General features: G+C 41.7%; 1 protein-coding gene across 2 annotated transcripts in view; it reads left to right on the top strand.

The window, feature by feature from the left end:
• Window positions 1-18,583, top strand: part of ZNF516 (zinc finger protein 516) — a 103,177-nt gene that overhangs the window by 14,094 nt on the left and 70,500 nt on the right. The window contains exon 2 of one of the 2 annotated variants that reach the window (XM_075744558.1): window positions 3,611-3,724. The exons of the other annotated variant lie outside the window; for it this stretch is intronic. The gene's annotated coding sequence lies outside the window, so the exon portion shown is untranslated. The remainder of the gene's footprint in view (window positions 1-3,610; window positions 3,725-18,583) is intronic. 2 annotated transcript variants of the gene reach the window in all.

The following is an 18,583-nucleotide window of genomic DNA, read 5'->3' as shown; positions in this document are numbered from 1 at the left end:
AAGCCAACTTCAGCATTTGATCCTCAGCTGGGGTTTGAATGTGTATCTACAATACGAGGCAAAAATTTGGTGTCTGTGTGGGGACCACTCCTCCCCCAGGCTTGCAGAAAAACATCACCGTGGGGCTCCGGTTCTGCATTGCTCCGTGGGCGCACAGAAGTGTGGTCAAAGCCAGCGCACCCGGGTCATCACAGAAATTAACCTGCCAGCTACCTGGAAAAATAAGGGTGGTTCACCTGTATGTTAGCAATCTTTGTATCTTTTGCAGAGGGGTAGTAGTGAAAAGTCACACAAGAGATGAGAGCAACCAAGGAGGAAGAAGTTTGGCATGCCAGGTAGCATGGGTGTACTCATATGGGTACAGCACTCACCTGTGGGGTAAAGTATTATTTATGCAGTTTTCCTCCACTGCAAAGGTATTCTGTTTTTGCAAACAGCAATGGCAACTTTTTGGTTTTGGTAATTCAGCTGATCAGTAGGAGCTGTGTGGCATAGTAAATATGCACAGATACAAAGCTCACTTTTATGTATTTTCTGAGCAGTGCAGCTGGGAGTAAAGTGGTGCCGTATCCAATGGACATGTAAATGGCTTTGTAATTTCTTTTAGACATTGGTCAGAAAATTATACAAATTCCATCACTTTAGGACCTTGTATCAACTTGACCCCAGAGGCTAAACCTTGCTCAGATACTCTGAATTTCATTGGTGTTTCTCCACTGACTTCAGTCATGTTAATTTAAACTTACATCAGCATGCACGAGACCAGAGGTTAGCATTCGGTGTGCTAAATATGCACTGGGGCATAGAAAGCATAGCAGGATGGAAGGGGAGTGAGCCAGCAGAAGGAGGGATACTAATGGCATATATCTTGTGCCTCTGTGTATTTTACTTCAACCCTGTACTCCCTGAGTCATGTTTAGTCCTGGTATAGGTAGGTACAGCCTATGCTGAGGTTATTCCTACCTCAAGGTCACAGCATAGGGTCATTTATCTCACTTTCTGACTGCTTTTCTCTGTAACCCATACTGCCTTGTAGGCTGGTGATGATTTCATGGCTTTTATGTAGTCATGTCTGCTCCTGTGCATGTGCACATGCACATGCACTACTACAAAATAAAACCTCCAGAACCCTCACTGAATAATCTGTACTGACATCAGTGAGCACTTCTTACTCATCTGAGGAGTCTTGCTGACTTCAGAGGCACTTTCTCGTGAGTAAGAGTTTGCCAGGGCTAGCAGTGGTTACCCAGCCTGGCCCATAGGGTGGTGTTATGACTCAGTCATCTTAAGCTTGGCATTGCCTGGGCGCACACGCACACAAAAAGTGTTGGTATTACCAGGCCAGGACTTGAAAAATTGAAATTGTTGGTTTCACTTCTGTTATTGATGCTGGCCATCTCTTTAAAACTAGGCAGAGTACCTACAACCTCATAGGTACAAATGTCTCCTTGGGCACGCATGATGACGTAGAACACTGTGTTTATGACAGCGTGCTGTTATGCGCTTCTGTCTCCTTACCTCCTTCTGTCTCCTTACCTCCTCTTTGTCCTGGTGGACTGGATTCTCCTCGACTCTTAGCCATCGCTACTCAGTGACCACATACGAGATTTGGGGGTGCAAGTCTGGCCAAGCTGGTCCTCTGTGTATACAGGACATACACCTGCACACTCTGTGAAAGTATTTGTTTACAGTACAAGTCAGTTGTTAAGAGAAAATGGTACATGACTTGTTAGGTCATGGGAAAACAAAGGCAATATTGTCGTGATGATGACTTTAGAAACAGAGATTGTATTCTGTAGTTCCTCAAGTATGACAGAAGATGCCTAGCTAAGTATTGTTAAAAAACGTACTTGTTTGCTAGAATAGCAGCAAGTGTATGATATAGTCAATGCCAAAGGTGAGAGTGCAGTTTAATATAGGGACTTAAGAATCTTGTAGTTATTCGGTATTTCTGCTTCTCTTATCTTGGCAAAGAGCAAAAGGTTTCTTCCTCCCCCCCCCCGCCCCCTTCCAGTTTTGCAGAAGTAGGTTATTTCTAGTCTTCTATAGTTTTGAGGTTATACGTTAGCAAGCATCATATTATTAACCCTTGCAAGTCAGTATTTGTTTTTTGTAATGTAAGCATGGTTTATGCCTATACATGTGGAGAAAAAAAGGTCACAGATTTATTTTAAAGGTGTAAAGGTGGATATGTGGTGCTGGCAAGAACCAGAGTGTACCCTAAGGCATCCGTACTTTGCCAGTTGGGATTTGAGCTTTTATACAAGTAAATTTTATTGTCTAGGTTAAAAGCCAAATTCATTGAACCAAATTAATCTCCAGTTCATTTCCAGTGTTGGCAGAGTTTAACCAGGGACAAATGTGGCTGTTTGGTTAGACATTAAAGGATGTTATTGATTTGATATTTTTAAACTAATATTAAAGTGAGCTCAAAATTAGAAAGGTTTTGAAGTTTTTGCATGGGGTTGCCATGCTGCCAGTAATAAAATGGCTCTAACTTTATTTATTTATTTAATCGACATACTTGCCATGAGTACAAAGCTTTGTAATTTAACACTCGTCCTTGGTCTGGCAAGCTGATCCACGTAGGCAGATGCTAGTGGCCACTTGGAAACCTATTGAACTGACTGCAAAGATTTACTCATGTGGGTCAGTCTGTACAACCAGCGGTTTAGTTTCAGAGGCAATTAACGATCCACTGTTGCCTAATTTTAGAGCTCAAATAATTGTTTTGCTTATTCAAGAGAAGAAACACTGCTTCTCTTTGAAACGTTCCTAACTAGTGTGTAAAAGCAGGTAATGTACACGAAATGGCAGGAGAAAGTTTGTCTACTGCATGAAACCGCTATATTTATGTATCAGCGTAATCCATCCATTAGTTCGTAGCTTCAGAGTCCTCCTGGAAGTGTCACAAACCCGCAGTGCCCCTGAGTGCTAGATTTAGCACTTGATGCTCAGGTGTAGTTTTCAGATCTATAAAGTGTCAGGATCCTTACAGCTCCCCACTGGCCGTGGTTTTCAAGATGCTCAGGTGCTCGGTACCCTTCCCATGTCAGCTGTAATTTATGCTTAATCAGAGGGGTCTCGGGCAGCCCAGGTGATCATTTGTAATTATCCTAAGGGATGCTGTCGTCTTCAAGGTGGCAGCTGTCCTGTCCAACTTACAAGCCTAGTTGGGTATATAATGTAATGTCAGCGTGCAGGGTAGCCCTGCTGCTGCTGCTGCAGGTCGGTGGCTCGCGTCCTGGCTGACGCTTCCACCCAGATGCCTGCAGGACAGCAGGATGCATCTGCTGCAGGGGCAGAGTCAGGAACTGAAGGAGCAGGCGAGAGCGTTTGTTGCTGTAGATTTTTGTAAAAGCAATGAAGAGAAGGTCAAAGAAGGTTTAGGAAAGCAAAAATGCCGACTTGAGTAAATGAAACAATTCAATAAATGCAATCTGACATAGCATAGGTGAGATCTTCTTGCCCCGTTGCTCCACGTGCCCTGTCACGACAGCAGGAGCAGTTGAGCAGGGAAACACATCGCCGCTCACCTCCCTGAGTTTTCATGCTGCAACCCCTATATGGATGTCTTTTGGCCAAAAATTTCTCTCTGGCATCTCTTTAGGAAGCATGTTTTGACACTGCCTGCTTGCATATGTGCTTAGAGAAAGTCATCGCAGGTGTCACTGCAAAGAAGACTCCTCTCTAGTGTGTGGTTGGAAGACTCCAAGGCGAAGAAGTCAGTGAGAATTAATTACTCTTCTTAAAAAAACAACTAACTCTTCCTCCTGGAAACAGCATAAGTGTTACAAAATTATCTATCAACAGAGGGTTGATCTGGGGGCAGGTGATTAGTTTTAATATCAGATGTTTATTTTAGAAAGTTCTAGGTGAAGGCCATCGTATTGCAAGTTTAGAAGGTTTAGGCTAATCCAAAGTGGTATTTTAACATTTTCAAGGAAGCGCTCACTGCAGTGTCAGGTACACTCATTTTACCCCAAACTTGCTCCTTTTTCATAGACAAGCAGTTTTACTTAGTAGTGTGGTCTCAGTTGGAATGTGCAAATATTAAGCTAATAAGCAAGACTGATGTATTCACTAGATCCTGTTGTCAGTATCTGGAGACGCATACACACATGGAGTCTTCCCTGTTGTGTGAAAGGAGAAAAACCTTGAGGCTTTGAAAGCAAAGTTCAAACTCCATGGTCCTCTTCAGAGAGCGAAAAATACACCCTCTTGCCCAGCCAAAAGTAGAGGTGTGGGATTGTTTGGTGGTTTGTTTGGGGTTTGGTTTTTTTGTTGTTCTTTTTTTAAGCACAACGGTATATGCTCTTGGGTATGGAGATGGCACTTGACTGTGACTGTTGGTAGAGAGGTGACCTTAACAGAGGTCCTGGGCTGGGTCAGTTCCTCAGCCTGCTGTACCCCGTCTTTCAGGAAAGGGTTGCTATGAAATGGCTGAGTCGATATTAAGAGAGGTGTGGTTTTTGTTTTGTTCTAATCCATGCGCATTGTTTCTTTTGTGGTTGTGACACTCATACCTGTGAAGACCAGGTCTGTTGAGAGACATGATTAACACACTAGATGTCCCATGGAACTCTGCGAGGGTGAGGAGGAAGGGATTTGGTGTAGCAATTGGCAGGTATGCTAAAATGTGGTAAGGCCAAGTCGATGCCATCAGCAGGGTGCAGTCGGATGCGGTTGTCCTGTGCTTAGTTACTCTTCCTGTGGTTACTCACAGGTGAGGCATCCTGTAGCGTAGCAGGTGTCTGTGTGTTTGAGCTAGGTCGTACAGTACTTGATTTCACTGATTTAATAATCTGGAGAGGTTTTACAGCATAACAAAAAGAGTTTGCATACTTCTTCAGATTAACAAGATCTGTCTTTTAAAGCAGGGGATTAAGATGCAATTATTCTGTGTTTATCTAACGATCACTTGTAGCGGTGTATGCTAGGTAGCTTATATAAACTTTTCTTGAGGATTGTTTCTTGTTACTTCATTTTTAAAAGCTATTAGGTGGCTGAGGAGTTGGTTTTACTTATTTTATATTTTTTTTTAGCTAAAATTTGATGTTAAAGCTATTTTTTTCCTGTGTGCATGAGATGTGACCATTGCAGTGGTACAAGCTGAAATGGAAGCATCGTTTGCTTTATGCTGACCCAACAACATGGAAGTTGTGCCTGTTGCTGGAGTGCCTCATGCTGTGTGGATCTCTTCTCCGTCCTTTCGAGCCTAACGGGCCGGGCTTCTTGAGCAATCTAATCCCTTAAAAAAGAGCCCCTGTCCCTTGTGGCGTGGGGTCTTTGTCACAGTGGTAATGCAGTGGAAGGCAGAGAGCCCTGGCAGAGGAGGGAGAGGAGGAGACGCAGTGGCTGAGGGTAGGCAGGGGAGGGCAGGGCTATGGCGTGGAGGTGGTGGCTCACCTCCGCTGGAAGTGTTGAGATGTTTTTGTTTGAGTTGGGGAGCGCTTTGAAGTCCTCTGGTGGAAAGGCTGCCTCCTCGCCCCATCTTCACTTTCAGATGGGTAGGTTTTTCTACCTACACTTTACCAGAAGTGGAGGTTTAGTTGCCGTGCTTTACAAGAAGAAAATGTTTCCTGTGGCAAACAGAAATTGCGTACAGAAACTTGTGTTTGTTTTCTCAATTCTGAGTCTCTCCTTTCAGAAGAAAAGTTTTGATGCAATTATTTTTGTTTCATTTGTTAAGTGTTAAAGGAAAAGATTCAGACTGTACTGTTGAAGACCATGTGAAATATTTAACTAATCATCTTGGCCAGCAGAGAAGACCTGAGGGAGTTGGGAGGTGGAAAGCAGAGGAGACAAAGATACCTGTCCAGTTAAAAATAGTGGTGCAGTGAAGTTAACGACCTTTTAACATTTTTATGCCAAAACTCAGACAGGAATCTTGTTCCAAATGTTGATTGACATGATCCTTGTCCCTGTTGCAGCATCTGACTAACCGTGAGGAAATACCTGAGTATCTCCTGTTTGCTGACGACGTCTTGGTGACCTCATGCAGTGATGTACCCATTTTCTCTCGCTGGGGCCTGAACGCATGCGGCTGCCTGTGCTTTCCTCCATCCACAGGTGGGGAGGAGCGAGCACCAGGCTTCACCTCTGTACCGCTGCCCATCCTCGGAGGATGGAGGTACATCTCTGGACGTCGGATGCTAGCATCTTAGTCTTCGGTTAGAAGTGTAGGCAGCCCTATCTACTTCGGGCTTGTAAAAATTGCTACCCCAGTGGGCTTTATTGGGTTTCCTTCTTCTGTTTCTCTTCATCCTTCAGTGTTTGAAACTTGCCGCTGTTTGAATTTTGAGTGTGAAATTTTAGTTGCTAAATAAAACTTCAGTTTTTCCTATAAATTATGAGGGAAGCAGTAACAGCTTCATGTTTCTTACCGTTCCGGTTACGCCTGCTAGGAAACTTTAAGGAAATATATGGAGCTGTCAAGGATGTAAAAGCAAGAGAGTCTTGTTCTTGAAGTGAAGAGACTTGGATGGCTGATGAAATCGCAGCCCTTGGGTGCTGCGGAGAAGTAAATTGAAGTCATTATGACATTATGGCAGAGAGCGCCTGATCTGCCAAACTGTCAGCGTTTGATGGACGCGGTACCTACTGACATGATGTTGCACGAGCGCCAGCCAGTTTCTCTTTCTGTCAGCGTGGTGTTGATACTGCCAAGTGCCTGTTATTCCCTCGAACTATTGCACGTGTAAAAGAAAAAAAGCTGCTGATCAATACTATAAATGGGCAATTTATGTTTGTGATTATCAAAGGTGTATTGATCTGTCTTTCGGTTATGGGTATGTTACATTAGGAAATCAGTGATTGAGAGGGTTGAAGCATTGGTAACAGATAATTTTTCTAAATTAAAGTATAAACATTCGCAACGGTTAATAACTTGCGAGATATAAATAGTTTCCTGACAGCTTTCCAGCATCAGTTTCATTCGGGAGCTGACTCACTAACACCCTAAAATTGAGGGGAAGAAAAAATCAATAAAAGTATTGGGAAGTTATTTTTTTAAAAAACTAGAAGTTTGGTGTGCTTTTTTTGCTTGTTTGTTTAACAGGGCACAAAGTGAGCATCCCAAGGAAGCGATTTTACAACCGTGCTATGACTACGTGCCTCCAAAATGAGTTTGGGAGCAGGTTCTGAAAGCGGAGATGCAGCAGACGCAAAGGCAACAGTTGAAAGAGCGAACGCCGACATTATGCAAGATAGCAACTGAGAAATGATTCAATAATGGTTACAAGTATTCATACAAAGGGGAAAAAACCCACCAGATTCCCACTTAACAGTATTGATTCTACACTTGAAAAATGAACTGCAGCTTATTGCATCCAAGTTGTAGAGAATGCTCTCCGCAGATACAGGGAGAGGTATGACAGGGAGGTCTTTGCTATGTGCTTAGACAATAAAGTAATACAGGAAGGATTAAAGGACTTCTCAGGTGAAGTCATCCTCTCTTTAATTCTTGATGAGAAAGCACTGGCATCTTGTAGTGTTGGCCGAATATGTTTTGGATGGTTAAGGATATTTCTGCTGCTGTATGAGTGATTGTTAAAAAGAAGATCAAAGCTCTAGTCTTTTATTGGCATCCTCTCATACAATTCTTTGAAAAGGAGTGTGCTTTTTATTTTACTATGTTATAATTTCAAGAGTGGGTTTGGGTTTTTTTGGTGTGATAGTTTATCATCTCTAGAACAATGCACAAATTAGTTACTCAGACAAAACCTGTGAAATCTGGATGACCTAATTATAGATTTCTAAATTTGCACTCCTGTGTCTTGATATTAAGTAATCCCTTACTCAGAAGAGCTGAGTACTTAGAAATCCCATTGCAGTCAACAGGAATTGCAGTAATAAGCACTTTAAAAAGCTAGCTCTCCTTGTTAAGCACTGAAACGCGATGGTTTGTAGAGATACCTGAGACTTTTAAAGTGTTTGCCTAAATTAGTAACCTAGTTAATATCTCCAGAGCCAATTAACTGTTTGAAAAATATTTGCACATCATTTGGGAAATTTCAGATTTAATTTTAAATATTGTGGGTTTTTTGCTTAGATCAGATGAGTAGAATTTGGTCAAGTGTTTTAAGTACTGCCTTTTTGGAATAAATTTTGAAGTTTCACACTGAAATCTCTGATTTCACTTTTTGTTAAATCTACTGTGACGTGATTCTACTAACACTTAATAGGTATAAGTAGCTTTGAAAATACGAGTAGCCCCACTGGACTTCATCAGATTATGTGTGTGAAGTTACTTGGTTGCGTAAGTGTTGGCAGAATTGGGGCTTGTGTAAAGTTTCAGTTAATGACTTGAGTTTCTTTTTGTTCCGTTCTTAATAACTTCTTTTCAGACATCTTAAAAAAAAAAAAAAAAAAAAAGCAGCCTGTATTTACTGCACAGCCCACCCTCTGCATTCACTTTCAGAAAGGAAAATCATTTTAGGTCAGCTTTTGTTCCCATAGAAGGAAATAAAGTAATGTGGAAATAGAACGGATTTTGGCTTTGCATGTTTCGTCAGTGATACAATGGATTCATTCATAAATCTTTAGTAAGATGTATTTTGATATTTTTCCTCTCATTGTAAAACGTAGGTACAAGTTTTCCTGGAGAATAACAACACAAAAGCCTGAATTTAGAGTTATAATTACGAAATGCTGACTTTACCATTCAGAGCAGTTTGTTTTATGTGGAATGAGGAGATGGGTGAGGCTTTCTCTAATGCAGGCCACTTTAGGACACTGTAATTTATGTGCATCAGATATTTTTATTCAGGCAGTATAAAAACAAAACGTGGAAATGCTAAGACTACATCTTTTAGGAAAGTACATTCATTAAAAAAGCAGTTTTAAATACATCCTGTAATAGTGCCATACAGTATGGACAAACTGTGAGGCTCAGAACATCATAGATTTCCTTAGCAAATATAGAATACTTCTTGTTAGTAAATTTTAAACAGGATTCAGTATGTGTCCTTTTAAATAGCTGTTCTGGGTAAACCTGGAAGTTTAATGGCTTCAGACACTTTTTGCCTTGCTCTGCAGACAAAATGGGGCATTTTCAAAGTAGCAATTAAAGCATACTGAACCCCCCCATGCACTCAAGGGTAGACCAAAACCTCCTTCCTTCAATAATTCACTCTGTAACCTCTCTTTCTCTTTTTTATTTGTGCCCTTTTTTTCCCCTCTGGTCTGTGGAAGAGATTTCCCCCCCTGCTCCCCTTTCTGGGTATGCATTCTTGAGTACTTATTACTAAATTATCTGATTAACCATTATCCAAAAAAGCAAATGAGGAAACTTGCAAAAAGTACAGCGGAAGTTTTCAAGGGAACTTCTAAAATAAGATGCCTCTCTGGCTACTTTGAAAATTTTGATTTGCACCTCTCTCTTTGTCTGTATATAACTGCTGTGTGTCTGTGTGCATGCAAGTATATAAAATTTACGGTATTGCAAAACTGGCTTAACATCTCTTTCAAGTTAAATGTAAGCATTGAGGAAAGGTTGCTTTAGGCTCAGGTTATTTTACCACTATTCTACACTGAACTTATATTCAAAACCAATATTGCATGAGGAGTTGGAGCGATGCCGGAGTGAAGAGATGTCTTTGTGTGGCTGGGTGCAAGAATGAGCTGACTTCTCAAAAACATTACATCTGTGGAACTCATGATACCAAGATAGTATCAGAGTAAAATGTTACAGCTCAGGCTCAGTAATGGAGAGGTTATGGCATAAGAGGGGTACTCAAAGCATGAAGTCAAGAAGACCGTGTTTTGAACATGGATGCTGTTGCCTACTTCTGAATTACCTTGCACCTTCTGGAGTTGGGGCATTGGTCTCATCTCTTATGGCTGTTCTTATGATGAAGTGATGGTGCTGGTTTTAGAAAAACTGCTCCCCCCCATGAATCACTGCTATCGTGGCTCACATTTTAAGGAAATGTGCTCATGATTGTGCATGCTCCGATATCTTGTTACCAAATATGAACAGTGTGCATCATAAGATGGCTTTTTATTCCCATAAAATTGATTTTTAAGAAAGTAGTGCAGCAGTTTACATCAGCCAAAGTAAAGCCACAGAGTGCTTGCAAAATCACTGAAACTACACTAGCTTGTATGACCAGGAGTGGTGACCTACTGGCACGTGTACTTGATTATCTTCAGAATTTTTTTTGTACAAGACACTCCATATTAGAAAAAAACACTGTAGTATTAGGAAAGCAACACACTACTTTGCTCTGCCATTTACACCTCATGTGTTTCATTGAATAATAGCTTTGTTAAACCAGCCACTGCTTGCAGATCTCCAGCAAGACCAAATCTGAGGCTTTTTTTCCTTTCCCTCAATGATGAAACAAGCAGAAGCAGGCAGACTTGCTGCACGTTGCTTCTCCATTCATGGAAAAGGTGAATTCAGAACTATCAAGCCAGTTTCCTGTTTAAATTGCTGGGGTTTTTGTTGCCCAGAACTGGAATTCAGATGAAGCAAGAACTATTTCTCTCTGACCTTGACACGCGTTTGCTTTTCTTGGCCAGCTGAAAAAATGTTAGAACAAACTTCATGGCAAGACACTAACAGAATAATTAAAACCTTGTATATAGTTCATCAGTTGTTGGTTGCATTTCTTTAGATACACGATTCAAATAATTAAAAATAATAACACTCCCAGAAAACCTTCTTGTGGGTGCTAGAATTGATGGTTGAAGAAGTGTGATTTTGTGCAGGTTTGATGATTGATATTTGATCATTGTGGAGACTCTCCCTGGAAAGATTTTATTGTGCCGAATGAATGAGACCAACTTTTGGCTTCAGCCTTTGTTCTGTAAGGTACTTTAAATGAGGAGTGCCTTCAGTGCTCGGCAGCTGCATTTCTTCCTTTAGGGCTTTCACCAGAGGAGAACAGGAACAATAACGTGGAGATAACTTAATTATAAAATGCATAGATGTTGTTTCACTTATTTGCCCAGTAGGCTGGAGACATGGGAATATGAACCAGCGAAGCAAGAAGTGTTCTTCTAATAGAGAAGCATTTACAAATGAAATAGCTTTTAAATTCAGTATTTCTGCACTGTGCTGAAGATATGTTGTGGTTTTATGCCTTGGAGTTTAGTATGTTTGTGTCAAAGGGCTATTGGAGTAGGTTAAATATTTTTGGGTTGCAAATCCCTTATAAGGAAATGTAAGGTGAGACAAGCTGTTCCTTCAGTTGCGCTTTCCAGTTATTTAATGTATGTGGAAACAAAGTTCACTTCAGCTTTGTGAAAAATACCAATCTAATAATACCAGTACGCAATGTGAGTCTTTTGTCAAAGCCCCGTACTGTGCAGTTAAAGCTACGCTGGACTATAAATCGGTGTTTTTGCAATCCTAGGAGTTACAACGTAGTATCTCCCAGCCCAGCAACAGCTCCGTATCGGTGTAGCTACCGCCGTCCTTAGCTGCTGCCGCACAGGCGTGGCAGCACCGGCTACAAACTATTGCAAGCAAATCCCCGAATTTGCATGTGTTGTTTTCATTTACAGCGTTAACGTAGATGACAGACATTCTTGAGGTCGGGTAATTAAAGCACACATCTATAACTCGCTGACATCTCTGCAGTTTGTTTTAGGTTGCAGGAAGCAGTATGAACTCTGAAAAAGCTGTTAAGAGAGGTTAATAGAAGTTACTGAAAATAATTTGACATCTAAATGGGAAGGCCTTTAGAATTGTTACTGTTTCACTCAGATGTTTACATACATTTCATGGTTTCTGAACTACTTTTTTGAAGACTTACATAGGTTCTGGGTTAGTAGTTTCAAAATATTTCTCCTGTTGGGACGAGTGTTGACAATAGATGGGTCTGACTCTTTTTAATGATTTAAAGTTGCTATTCAGTTAAATTAAACCTTGCTGCACTGATACACATCTGGTCATTACTTTCTTTGGCAGGATTTCCCTAACAGTTTGCCTTCATTAACAGCCACCAAGTGACTCTTAGAAAATAATTAAAATTTCATTTGATGGTATTTGTAATATGATGGCTGTATTGTTGCTGGAAAGTGAAATCAAATGCTTGTTACCCACAAAATCTCTGCAGATGAGTTTCACTGTTTCAAACAGAGAAACTATTGGTCGCACAGTGAAAGCTGTGAAGACTGGTACGCACGTGCAAATGCGCCGATAATGTCCTCTCTCTCTCTCTTCATAGCAGCGTGCCGTTCCCTCAAGAAATCTAATGGTGTTCGGGTACTGAAGGCCCTTTAAATCTTACGACATCTCTTTAAATGTCATCGCTTCAGAAAACAAAATCCCTGCGATTAATTATGTGTGCGTTTTCCTTGATTTCTGTTCCTCCCCTTTGGGTGCAAGACACTTGGGTTGAGTTGGTCTCTCGGGTCTGCTCGATGGAGGCTCAGCGAGGATGTCTTCTGAAGCTCCCTGTAGGCAGCTGCGGAGGTGTCTGGTTTGCAGTAAGCAAGGTGTCCATGTTCCTGACGGCCTCTGCAGTGGGAAGCTGTGACGCAGAAATAGAGCAGGTAGCAGAGTGGGAGGAGATTGTGTGTTTTTTGAGCTTTTTTTTTGTTTTGTTTTGTTTTTTTTAATGTCCCGGGGAACCAGCACTGTTTGCCTTCCCAGCTTGAAAGTTGTGCAGTCAGCTTTTCTGGAGACTGTTGACCTCTCGCATATGTTCATAAAGAGGCAGGGAAGGGAGTCAGCTTTACGTTGGCGAGGCGTGTTCCCACCGCTCTGCCGGAGATGCTGGCTGCGTGCTGGGCGGCTGCAGCGCCGGCTGTTTGGCAGCTCGACCGACGTAAAGATAAGGCTTGCCCTGAAATTCTGCGGTCACATAAAAGCGACTCCCCACCCTTCAACTGGAGGTGGCTGGGGTGTAAGATCTGAACACGAGGAGGCCTTCAGCCTTTTCTTGCACAGCAGCAGATGGCTTGAGATTTGTTACTAATAGTCACGGGAACATAAGAGGATCTGAACTGGATCAGGCTGAGGGTTCGTGTGCTCCGGTATCCTCCCTCCAACAGCGCTCGGTGATGGCTCCTTCGGGAAGGAGCTTGAGAAGTGGGAGAAGTCGGTGGTGGTAACTCCTCCTGGGGTGCTCTCCCAGTTCGACCAGCTCAGTGACTTCCTAAGCTAGAGGTCATATCTGTGTCTCTTTGGTTTCTTAGCCCTGGATGGGCTTGTCTCTCATGACTTTGTCCATTTGCAAATGTTGAGCCTCATTTGAATCAGGTAGTGGTGAGGTGCTAGGTGATTTGGGAACTTTCTTACAATTTTGGGCACCTTGATTTCCAGCTGATCTGTACCTTGTATGTGCAGGCAGGGTTTAAAAAGAAGTCTGGTGCAAAAGGAAATAATTCCAAATGTATAAGGAAGATAAATGGCAGCTTTGTACTTTAAAACTGAAGGGCTGGTGTCTCCCTTCTGGTGTGGGTGTAAGTGTGCAGCGACTCCGATAAAGTCGGGATGGACACCCATCTGACTCAGGTTAGAATTTGACTCATAGTTCGTAACCAAAAAAGCCTTGAGCGTGCCTAAACCTTCTGTGAGCCAGCGATCTCCCCACTAGCCCTGAGATGAGAGATCCTCGTGGAATAAAAGAGCTACACAGAACTGCTGTAATGAGGTTCCCAAAGAGCAGTTGCCCATGGTGGGCAAATACTGCTTCAGAGGCTGGACCACCCTCGGTTGGTCCAGTCATCTAGAAGGCAGCATGAGGAAGCACCTAGGTAGGAGCATGAGACCACCCTTTGTACATTTGGTTGGTAGTCTGCAGCATATGGATCACCGTCGTCCTCACAAGTTTGAAGGTAACAATATGTTAGAGAATAAGATGGTGAAATAGATGCTAATCCGGACCTTTTTTACGCAGCATTATTGGTGTGTCTCGAAGGGTTGGCCTGTTGACTTCTCTGTTACAGGATACCTAACAATTTGGACCATAACAACCCAGTCCTTTCCTCTTACTAGTTTTGATGTTAGCAGATGCTGCAGCTGTCTTCAGTTGTACCTGAGACAGACCCAGTTTTGCAAACAACAAACCCAGTGAGACACAGTGGGATTTGTCTGCTCCCTCAGAGCTATCTTGTCTCACAGTAGTATTATCACCATGTATTCTACTTATATTCAGGGTTATGGTTTACTAGAAACATTCTGGCAGAAGATAAAGGTATTTTTAGTACCATTCAAGGTTTTGCAATGTTGGTGCCACATTTGCACCATAAGGCACCTGGCAGATATAACAAAGGACTTGTGTCCTGCAGGAGAAGTAGCTGGGTCGAGGAATATACGGCACTGGATGTCTGTCAGTGGGTACCTTGATGTTTTTATTGTTATACAGGCTCATCAAATAAAGGTTTTTTTTTAATACTGTATTTTATCTTTACTGTTCTTAATTGTGTTAAGTCTAGTCAAAAGCATTAAGGAAAATATTTATGAACCTAGATCTCAAACATTACATACCTGAATTAAATATTATTTTTTTCCAAACCAAATAAAATTGTTTTCTTTTGCCTGATTTTTTTTTATTATTATTATTACATGTAAATCCCATGGAGTAAGTGGAGGCTATGCATGCTGTGTACAGCTGACCATCCACTGAATGAGTATGTGGAGGGATTATTCTGTCCCTCTGCATTAGATGTTTATTGGTAAGCTCCCATAGCCTTCTGAGGAGTGTTTCATGGGCAAAGCAGAGGAGGAAAGGAATACCATGTCTGTTTGCTTCAGTTATGGTGTTCCCACTTCTTACGATTTTGTCAGTGGAAAAGGTAGGGATCATTTCCCAAAGCCTCTTTTTCTGCAGTCTGGTGGTTGCAAAACAGACAATGTAAGCCTCTGAAAACAGAAAGTTCCTCGGCTTCGTGGTTGTTGGAAGAACCTTGAGACATGACTGAGTGCACTGTAAAAGCTCAAAAGGCAAATAAGAGCATTTGCAGCTAAGTTAGGTTTAAAAACGTCTCCTAAGTCTTTGTATCAATGATATTTGAGTGCTTGACCCATGAGGTTTAGTGCTCTGAGTTGGCAGTACTGTAATCATAATTTTTATTGTGCTTTCTCTGTGAGTTTTAACATCCTTGATTGTGAATAGTGTTTTTAAGTAACACCTTGACTTTATATGTTAATTGAATTAATCACTTGTAGGAAGTTCAGGAGGTACTTGAAAGCTTATCAGTAGAATAGTGCAATAGAATGAGTAACGGTACTTAGCATTTAGTAGTAAAGTATTCGAAGAGTTGTGATGTTGAAAGGAGTTGTCCTACTTGATTACAAACCTGATACACGGGTTTTATGAAAAAAGTTTCCTTATGTTTACAAAATATATGATTTTAGATAAGGTGCTGTACTTGTGACCCCATACACAGAAGTAATAATGCTATGCGTGTTTTTCTTTCAAGAGTGTGGGTTTTTTTATTGTTAGTCAACTTGTGAGGTTGGGATTTTTTTTTTTTTTATGGCAAGTTTTTTCTTGTGAGGAAATCTTCTCTTCAGATTATAAACAGTGACTTTGATAAACGTACCTATTACCTAAAGAAATAAATACGGGTGTGCTTATCTAAACCTGTTTTTAAAAAAATAAAATCCAAAATCCTCTAAAGTATTAGCAAACAATGTAGCTGACTATTGGAAACCTGCCAAGGTTAGATTATACCTGCCTAAAAATCTTCTTTTAGTCAGGCATTTTTGATTAGTTTTGCTTGATATTTCTACTCCTCAGCGTAGATTGCTTCTTTTTATTTGTATGCTCTGTGTTTAGTGCTGCAAGTGCTGCAAGTGGAGTAGCCGTGGAGTACTAAAGATAATATATAGTTATAAATGGTTTGTTTTGATAGTAAGAAGTGCCAAGTAACTGTAGTGTGAGCAGTAGTTTATATACAGAGCAAGTACAATAGTGTGCTGTTACATCATGATTATTTAGCACTCTCCACAATGTAAAATTATATTAAATAGGGAGTAGGTGAGTAATAAATGGGTGAGATGCAGAAAAGTGAAAGCGATAAAAAACATGCGTAGCGAAAACTTGGAGAATGGTCTCTATGTGCAGGGCTAAGACAAACGGTGTTTGTGTGTTAGGAATAGCATCACAAACCATCCCATAATAAACCAGCCATGCTGTAATCCATGCTTATTTGTTGTGTAACAGGTTTAAGGACTTAGTAGTGTGGCTCCAATTCTGCTTTTGGAGTTAAAGAGTCACAGTTATGTTGTGCTTCTCTGGTGGAAAATCTACTCGCTTCAGCATCGCCTGGAAGAGTGAAGGAGTGTATTTGTATTTGCCGAATGGTAAAATGTGTGATACAAAGCAGCATGCGCGTGCTGGAGGAAAGTGAATTTGGAAAGCTTTTAAATCATACCTATAGTCCCAGGTGTAGAAAGAGTAACCCCTGTAAGAAGAATACCTGACTTAAGTGAGACTCATCACTAGGGATCGTATACTTTATTTTGATGTTCTGCATAGCCCACTTTTTTTTTCCAGTTGGTTGTGAATTGAAGAAATGGAGAGAGAAGTGTTCCCTTTGGTGGCACATGGCACTTGAAATTTATTTGTCGTGATGCTTCTTGCTTGTTGTTATTAATATCTTGTAAATGGATAAAATTGGCTGGAAACCTGTATTTCAGAAAGGCAGAGAGATGAGAGGTTAGTGACATGTGATTTGTGCTTTGTTCATTTCTTTACTGTCTGATGGTCCTTTTGGTTCACTAAGAGGTAAACTCTGGGTAGGCAGATGAGGGGATTAGTTTACTTTTGGGGCTCACGGGAAAGAATCTCAGTTTCTCAACTTCTGGCTGTGCCTCTGATGAAAAGAGGGCCTTTGACTCTGAAAAGGTGAAGCGTGACTTTATAATGATAATTTGCTCTTAGAAATTATTTGAAGTCAGAATATTTGGCAGTGTATAAAAGTATATAAAAGAGCGTCTATAAAACATCTCAAGTCCCTGCCTTGAGGAATATACATACCAATTAGAACATAGCAATATGTACTACACATAATATGCATTAGGGGGGAAAAACCCCAACAAAACCAAGTGATGTATTTCATTTTGTAAAATAATTTTGAGTCATTTGTGGAAAATATGCTTTTAATAATGAATAAAAAAATAATGAAAAACCAGTTCTAAATGCAGTGTTGAAACACAAGGTCGTAAGTGGGAAACTGATAGAAAAGATGCATTAGGGAGAGCAAATCACTGCCCACACAAAAGAGAGTAGGGTGGAACTGTGGAGGTCGTTGAAGAAGAATGGCACTTGAACCTAACACGTGAGGTATTTGACTTGGGTGTTGGCATCCTTTGATTTTTTGGGAGAGCGCTATGCTGTTAGCAGCAGTTACTTGAATTAGACTGGAGGGGAACAAATTACGAGCTTAGTGGACAGAGATGACTCTGCAGTGATTGAAGATAGAAAAGCCTGAAGAATGGGCATCTCCTAGGGAAGAGGACAGAAGGGGCAAGGAGGCGGCACTTGAGCTCATGCTGAAATGTCCTGGCAGACAAGGAGCCAGTGAAGAGGGACCGAAACCGTGCAAGTACAGGAGAGCCCAAATGGAAGAATTAGTCACAAAGGGCTCAAACAGGTTTGAGAGAGAGAAGAAGGTGAAGGTGCTCCTGGAAGAAGCAGGAGCGTGGGGGAGAACTGAGAGAGCAGGGGTGAAGAGCGAGCAGACAGAAAGGGAGGAGCAGGGAAAAGTGGCCTTTAAACCGCGTCCGTGGGATGGCAGCGGCCAGGGAAAGGGACCGCGCGCCTGGCAGCTGCCCGCAGGTGATCCAGAAGGGATGTGACAGGCAGGTGGTGTGCGCGGGTACCTGGCGCTTGCAGGCACCGTGCTGACGGAGGCGGGGTGCAGCCGGGTCCGAGACTGGAAGTAAGGAGGTCAGTGCCACAGAAGTGGTGTGGGTACGAGCGGCATGGACGGTGACGTGGGCTGCAGCGCAAGATGAAGTGATGCCTATGTAATAATGATGGCGTGTCGTGTTCTCTGTTGCGAAGAGCGTGTGAGAGGGGAGGGTGTTGGTGTGTGTATGTGGTACATAGACACATCTCTTTGAAGGGAGGAATAAAGTCTAACTACAGTTTTTGGTGATGCAAACAGACTTATGTTCTTGGTATGTGTAATTCATGTTTGTCTTACCAGTTGATAGTTTTGTCTTGCAAGTTGTAGTTGTAGTGTATGGAAAAATAAACAAGCAGACAACAGCCGGTGCAGCAGACCACTCCTCCTTGCAGGCTTGTTTGCTCGCTATCCTGTGAGTGATAATTTCAGGGATTTTGTTTTGTTTTTAAGTAGTTGCTCAGCATTTGTGCGCTGAGGCTGTACAAGAGTTTCTAAGTAGGGGGTGGGTTTTGTTCCTCTGGGTTGTTTTTGGTTTTGTTTTTTTTTTTTTTTCCCTTAGCACTACCTTCCTGTTCCCAAAGCCAGCAATGAGCTCAGGAATGGTTTTGGGGATGGATGTCCATCCAGGCTCTTGTCCTTCATGAAGGATGTAACACAGAGTAATTTTCTGCACTTGGGTAAATTCCTGTTTGGATTTCTGGGGAAACGACTTGTACATTAATTAATCAAAGTCTTTGATTAAATGGCAAGGGTAGGGGAAGTACAT

Source organism: Balearica regulorum, chromosome 2 (genome assembly GCF_011004875.1).
Source record: "Balearica regulorum gibbericeps isolate bBalReg1 chromosome 2, bBalReg1.pri, whole genome shotgun sequence".
NCBI classification, from domain to species: Eukaryota; Metazoa; Chordata; class Aves; order Gruiformes; family Gruidae; genus Balearica; species Balearica regulorum.
Note: the sequence above shows the minus strand (reverse complement) of the source record. Positions and strands in the feature narration are given on the sequence as shown.